This window comes from Thamnophis sirtalis, unplaced genomic scaffold (genome assembly GCF_051295495.1).
Source record: "Thamnophis sirtalis isolate CommonGarterSnake01/CBP01778 unplaced genomic scaffold, rThaSir2_p1.2 scaffold_4, whole genome shotgun sequence".
NCBI lineage: Eukaryota > Metazoa > Chordata > Lepidosauria > Squamata > Natricidae > Thamnophis > Thamnophis sirtalis.
Genome location: NW_028261384.1, coordinates 5249166 through 5255677, shown reverse-complemented (window position 1 = coordinate 5255677; position 6512 = coordinate 5249166).

The following is a 6512-nucleotide window of genomic DNA, read 5'->3' as shown; positions in this document are numbered from 1 at the left end:
GGGGCCAGAGAAGGAGGTGGGAGGAAAGAGGGGAGAGGGGGAAAGGAGAGAGAAAGGAGAGGGAGAGGGAGGGAAAGACAAAGGAAAAGGAAACGGAACAGGAAGGGAGAGGAGAGGAAAGGAAAGGAAAGGAGGAAGGGAGGGGAGAGGAAGAGAGGAGAGAAGAGGAGGGGAGGGAAGAGAAGGAAATAAAGGAAAAAGGGAGGAAAGGAGAGGAGATGGGAGGGGAGGGGAGAGGAGGGGAGAGAAGGAAAGAAAAGGAAAAGGGAGGAAAGGAGAGGAGAGGGGGAGGGAGGAGAAGAGATGAGTGGAACAGAGAGGAAAAGGGAGGAAAGAAAAGGAGAGGGGAGGGGAAGGGAGGGGAAGAGAGGAGAGGAAAGGAAAGAAGGGAGGGAAGGATAGGGAAGGGAAGGGAGAGAAACAGAATGATCAACAGGTGGGCAAAATACTCTTGGAAGCAGCAACAACTTCCCACTTCCTGCCGGCTTCACCAATGCCTTTGTTTGAGGAAAGTTTGCAGGGAGCATCAGAAACCACCATCATGTCACCCTGCCTGACATGACAACACTGCGGTGGCTCCAGTTTTACGAGCACAACTGGTGTGAAGACCTTTGGTTTTAAACTGCGTAGTGGGTCCCACATTTGGTATGCATTCTTCACGCGAAGCGACATGAGGCCTATTGATCCAAAAAACTTTGCGCTACGATGCACCGTTTGCCCTAATGGGAGGTTACTGGGAGAGCAGTTAAATCCTAGTGGCACCAACGTACTTTTAGTCTGAATTAGCCACTCGGTTAACTCCAACCAAGCAAGGATCAAGCAATGGTTTTGTAACAGGCCATTCGGACAACAAAAAAATAACCAACATAAATCCACTCCCTTCCTTTCCACTGCTTTCAAAAGGATTTGGAGATGGATTTTAAACTTTGCAAGAAAGTGGACCACACTTTCTATATATATATATATATATATGTGTGTGTGTGTGTGTGTGTGTGTGTGTGTGTGTGTGTGTGTGTGTGTATGTATGTATGTATGTATGTATGTATGTATGTATGTTATTATCAGCACAAGTTTATATATACACTATATATATATATATATATATATATATATATATATATATATATATATATATATATATATATATATATATATATATATATATATATATATATATATATATATATATATATATATATATATATATATATATATATATATATATATATATATATATAGTGTCACAAGCCCTGGTATGCCCCAATTATGGGAGGAAGCTTTACTGTTGCCTTTGTTACATTTGTGTTGTGTTTGTGCTGATAAATAAATAAAGGGAGACTAGTATAGATCTATTTCAAGCTATTTAGCTCTCATCAGCTAGCCATAACCTTATTGGTATTTGAACCTGTGCTGGTCTCTTGTGACAAGCCGATAGACAGAGAATGGAAGCAGTTAGCTTCCTTCCACATTTGGGCATACCAGGGGTTGTGACACTAAAATACATACCTACTTCCCTGGCTCAGCTGATAAGGAGGAAGACCTTGTGGCTCAGTGGTTAACACATCTGCCTAAGATGTAACACAGCACAGGTTCGAATCCCAATAAGGGTATGGCTAGCTGATGAGAGCTGTATAGCTTGAAATAGATCTATACTAGTCTCCCTTTATTTATTTATCAGAACAAATATAACAAAGGCAACAGTAAAAATATTGGGTTTCTGTCATGATGGTCTCTTGTGACGAGCCGATAGACAGAGAATGGAAGCAGTTAGCTTCCTCCCACATTTGGGCATACCAGGGGTTGTGACATAATATATATATTGAGTTTGGGTTAAGGAGAATTGAGGTTGAGTTGAGTTGATTAATTGAGCTTGACCTGAGTTGAGCTTGAGTTGAGAAGAATTGAGCTTGAATTGAGCTTGAGTTGAATTGAGTTGCATTTGACTTGAGTCTGTTGAGTTGAGCTTGACTTGAGTTGAGCTTGAGTTGAATTGAATTCTGGGAGTTGAAGTTCACCCCTCTTAAAGTTGCCAAGGTGGAGGAACACAGCTGTCAAGCAAAATTGGTCAACCTTGTCGTCTGTATAAGATGTGGACTTCAACTCCCAGAATTCTTCTTAAAGATGCCAGGTGGACAACCTAGGGAATTCTGGGAGTTGAAGTCCACCCATCTTAACATTGCTGAAATTGAGTGACATTGTGGCATTTCAATATTAGGTAGTCTTCAATTTACAATGGTTCATTTAGCGATCGTTCAAAGTTTCAACAGCACTGGAAAAAATGACTTATGACCATTTTCACGCTTACGACCGTTGCAGCTTCCCCATGGTCACATCATCAAAATTCAGATGGTGGGGACAACTGACTCATATTTATGACAGTTGCAGTGTCCCGGTGTCAATTTGTCCCCTTTGGTGGCCTTCTGACAAGGAAAGTCAGTGAGGAAATCAGATTCACTTAACGACCTTGTGACTAACTTACAACTTGCAGTGATTCACTTAACGGCTGTGGCAGGAAAGATCGTGAAATGGAGCAAAACTCACTTAACAAATGTCTCACTTGGCAACCCTTCTACTCCTTGAGCTGAGGGGTTTGGACTAGATGGCCTATAAGGTCCCTTCCGTTAATCTGTTAAACAGGGATATTGGGCTCAGGTGTGGTTGTGGACTACCTGTATACAGGATTCCCCAAATTTAGCAATTTGTAGATGGGTGATCTTCAACTCCCAGAATTCTTCTGCCAAATTATGGGAATCGGAGTCCACATGTTTTAAATTTCAGCTGGAGACGCCGCCGTCTTCCTTTTGACTTTCTTAACTTTGGCTGCCCATCCTCAAGAAACTTCTTTTAAAACTTTTGCGGAGTTTCTCTGTGTTATGTGTGTGTCAGATTTTATTATGCAAGACTGGGTTTTGTCTGGACTCAAAGGTCCAACCAAAACTTTGTAAAACTCCCCCCCCCCCCCCCGCTTTTCCAACACATAAGAAAATTGGAAACCTATTAAGTCCAGACTGGGTGGGGTCAGAGCATCAGCGGGAAAAGTCTTCCCCAAACTAAACAGCAGCAAATTTGCAAAAATTGTCTGTCATGGTTCATTGCCCAGCCAGCCAGATGTTGAGGCTGGATTGGGCCTTTCAGTCCACCTCTGGAGTCCTTCCCATGGAACCCGGGGGGAGCCGGAGCCAGATGTGGTTGCTTGATGGGGTTAAAAGTTCTCGCCGCTGGATTTAAGCTCTTCCCGAGTCAAGCTGCCTTTCGCAATTGACTGATGGAGATGTTGTCAATGCCAACGGTGCTCCGTCCACCCAGATGTTATTATTATTAGGGCCGGTTGCACAGCCAGCCAGATGTTTGGGCAGGATTTGGCCTTTCGGGGAGTTTGTCAATGCAGATAGTGTTCAAGGGATGCGCCAGATGTTTTGGGAAGGCACCCAAGGCGCTATCACCATTGGTCCCACCTTCGCTTCCTTTTGTCAAATTTGTTCGACTTCTGTTTGCAGTCCATTTTGTGACTTCCTCCAGTTCTTTCTCTTCTCTCCTGCTGTCTGCAGGTAAAGGTAGTCCTCAACTTACGACCACAACTGAGCCAAAAAATTTCTGTTGTTAAGCGAGACCTTTGTTAAGCGAGCTTTGTGACCTTTCTTGCCACAATGGTTAAGTGAACCACTGCAGTTGTTATGTCAGTCACACAGTTGTTAAGTGAATCTGACTTCTCCATTGGTTCTGCTTGTGAGAAGGTCGTAAAAAAGGATCAACAATCACCAGGAAACAGGGAGTTCTAGTCCCGCCTTAGAGATGAAAGCCAGCTGGGTGACTTGGGGCCAATCCTTCCTTCTCTCAATCCAACCTACTTCACAGGGTTGTTGTTGTTGTGAAGAAAACAGGAGGACCAAAAAAGCTCTCTATAATGTAGGTTCGCGGCTTTGAGTTATTTATCGGAGTCATAAAGGCGGCTTACAAATAAAATACAAAATAAATATGATTTGCATTATCATTTATTGCATTAGATCTATATATATACAAACATACACATATAAATGTGTGTGTGTGTGTGTGTTCCAACATAACTCTGGAATGCCTCGGGCAATTTCAACCAAACTTGGTACATCGATTGCTTACTCTCTGCAAAAAAAAAAAAAATATTGTGGGGATAACACCTCTCAGGGTGTGTGTTCTGCTAAAATACAGCCTGTTGTGCCTTAAAATGGCTTCTACCGTACTACCTTAAAATGGCTTCTGCTGTGCAGCGCTGTGGAGTTTCCATGGTAACAGCTTCACAATACTCCACAAGGGGGCTCTCTCTGGTAAGGAGGGAAAAATCCAACATTAGAAATTGTGGCAACGTTCACGGAAGGAGGGTTGGGATAAATAAATAAACACCCGGGCAGCGACGGGTTATCAGCTAATTATATATAATGAGCACCTGAATTTTAAGCACATGGCGATGCTGTCATGGCTGTAAGTGCGAGGATTGGTACATAAATCACCTTTTTTCAGTACCACGCTAACTTCAAAGGTGGTTATTGTTGTAATATAGTTCCTTGTGTAGGTGTGGGACACCCATGGCCCAGTTCATCCCGGGCATGCAGAGCCACGCTGAACCACACAGGAGAAAACAAACTCCTAAAACTCCATAACGTCCTGATAGTTCATAACATAACGTCCTGAGATGTGCCTTACCAATGACGCCCAGGATTTGACCATATATAGACAGAACTTCCCTGAGCAGTAGATTAGAAATTGTACTTTTACAGGCTGTTTTTAACCACATGCTATTGCTCCTCCTGCCTTTGTCCTATCTCAATAAAAGGGGCTCCCAGACCCCCAATCTGGGTCGCTCCATCCCGAGAAAGATCGTGTCCTGTCTTTTCTCCACATTGGCCTCATGGACGAACCACGGGAACTTCACAGGTTATAAGTTGAGGACTGTCTGTATACCGAAAGGAAGACCACGAATAACACTGCTGTATCTTAGGGAAGGCATGTGCGCGCTTAGCAACCTGTGGACTTCAACTCCCAGAATTCCCCAGCCAGCACAGCTGGCTGGGGAATTCTGGGAGTTGAAGTCTACGAGTCTTATAATTGCCAAGGTTTTGACTGTCATCTTGGCTTCTGTTCTTCCTCTGACCCGCCGGCTTCAGGTACAAGCCCCCTGCAGGAAAAAACAAAATCTATTCTAGTGTGCTGCTAACGTCTTCCAGCTGGGAAACCCATCGGCATGCCAAAAATGTTTCAAATCTGCTTTTTTTTTAGGGGAGGGGGGACTTTTCTTAATTCGACCATTTCTCCCCTTCCTTTCCCCCCTTAGGGTGCGGCTTTTGCAAACCAGGTGCTTTTGATTTGCAAAGGCCGCGAGTCTCTCGTGTGTGTGTGTGTGTGTGTGTGTGTATGTTGTGTGTGTGTGTGTGTGTGTGTGATGGGCGTGCAATGTAGCTAAATGAAAAACATCTGGACTGAGAGAGAGCAGCCCGCATGGTATTCGCTTTTGTAAACATTCTCATGAAAAATGCTATCATAGGTGGAGAAAAGTTAGGAAGGAGGGTGGGGTGGGGGGAATGGGTAGGGAGAGGCGGAAATTGTCGGAGGAAGGGTTCCCAGTAATCAGGCGGTGAAGGATCCCTGGAGGAAATCCAGCGGATCTCCCGGGTGAAAAATCCAAGCGATATCTTTGGAAGCATCACACACCGCTTCCAAGGTGACAAATGAATGGTATGTTGCTGCACCTGGTAGGATATTACAAGCGGTCCCAGACTTACTACTGATTGCTTAGCAACCCCACTCAAAAACCATACAGGTGGTCCTTGACTAACAACCACAATAGAGGCCCAAAGCTCAGTTTTGCCCCATTTTATAGAGCCAAGGTGGCGCAGTGGTTAAATGCAGCACTGCAGGCTACTTCAGCTGACTGCAGTTCTGCAGTTCGGCTGTTCAAATCTCACCGGCTCAAGGTTGACTCAGCCTTCCATCCTTCCGAGGTGGGTAAAATGAGGACCCAGATTGTTGTTGGGGGCAATATGCTGACTCTGTAAACTGTTTAGAGAGGGCTGGAAGCCCTATGAAGCGGTATATAACTGCTATGCTTTATGGCCTTTTCCCCCCATGGTTTTTCAGCAAAAGTCTACAGTTGTTAAGTGAACCAGTCAAGTCGTTAAGCAAATCTGGCTTTCCCCATGGACTTTGCTTGTTGGGAAGCTGGCTGGGAAGATCACAAATGATGATCGCATCACCAGGAGATGCTAAGCGAGTTTTAAACGTTCTTAAGTTAGTTCAAAATCTTGAATACTTGGATTCAATACTCTTGAATATTTTCATAATAGCAATAGCAATAGCAATAGCAGTTAGACTTATATACCGCTTCATAGGGCTTTCAGCCCTCTCTAAGCAGTTTACAGAGTCAGCATATCGCCCCCAACAACAATCCGGGTCCTCATTTCACCCACCTCGGAAGGATGGAAGGCTGAGTCAACCTTGAGCCGGTGAGATTAGAACCGCTGAACTGCAGATAACAGTCAGCT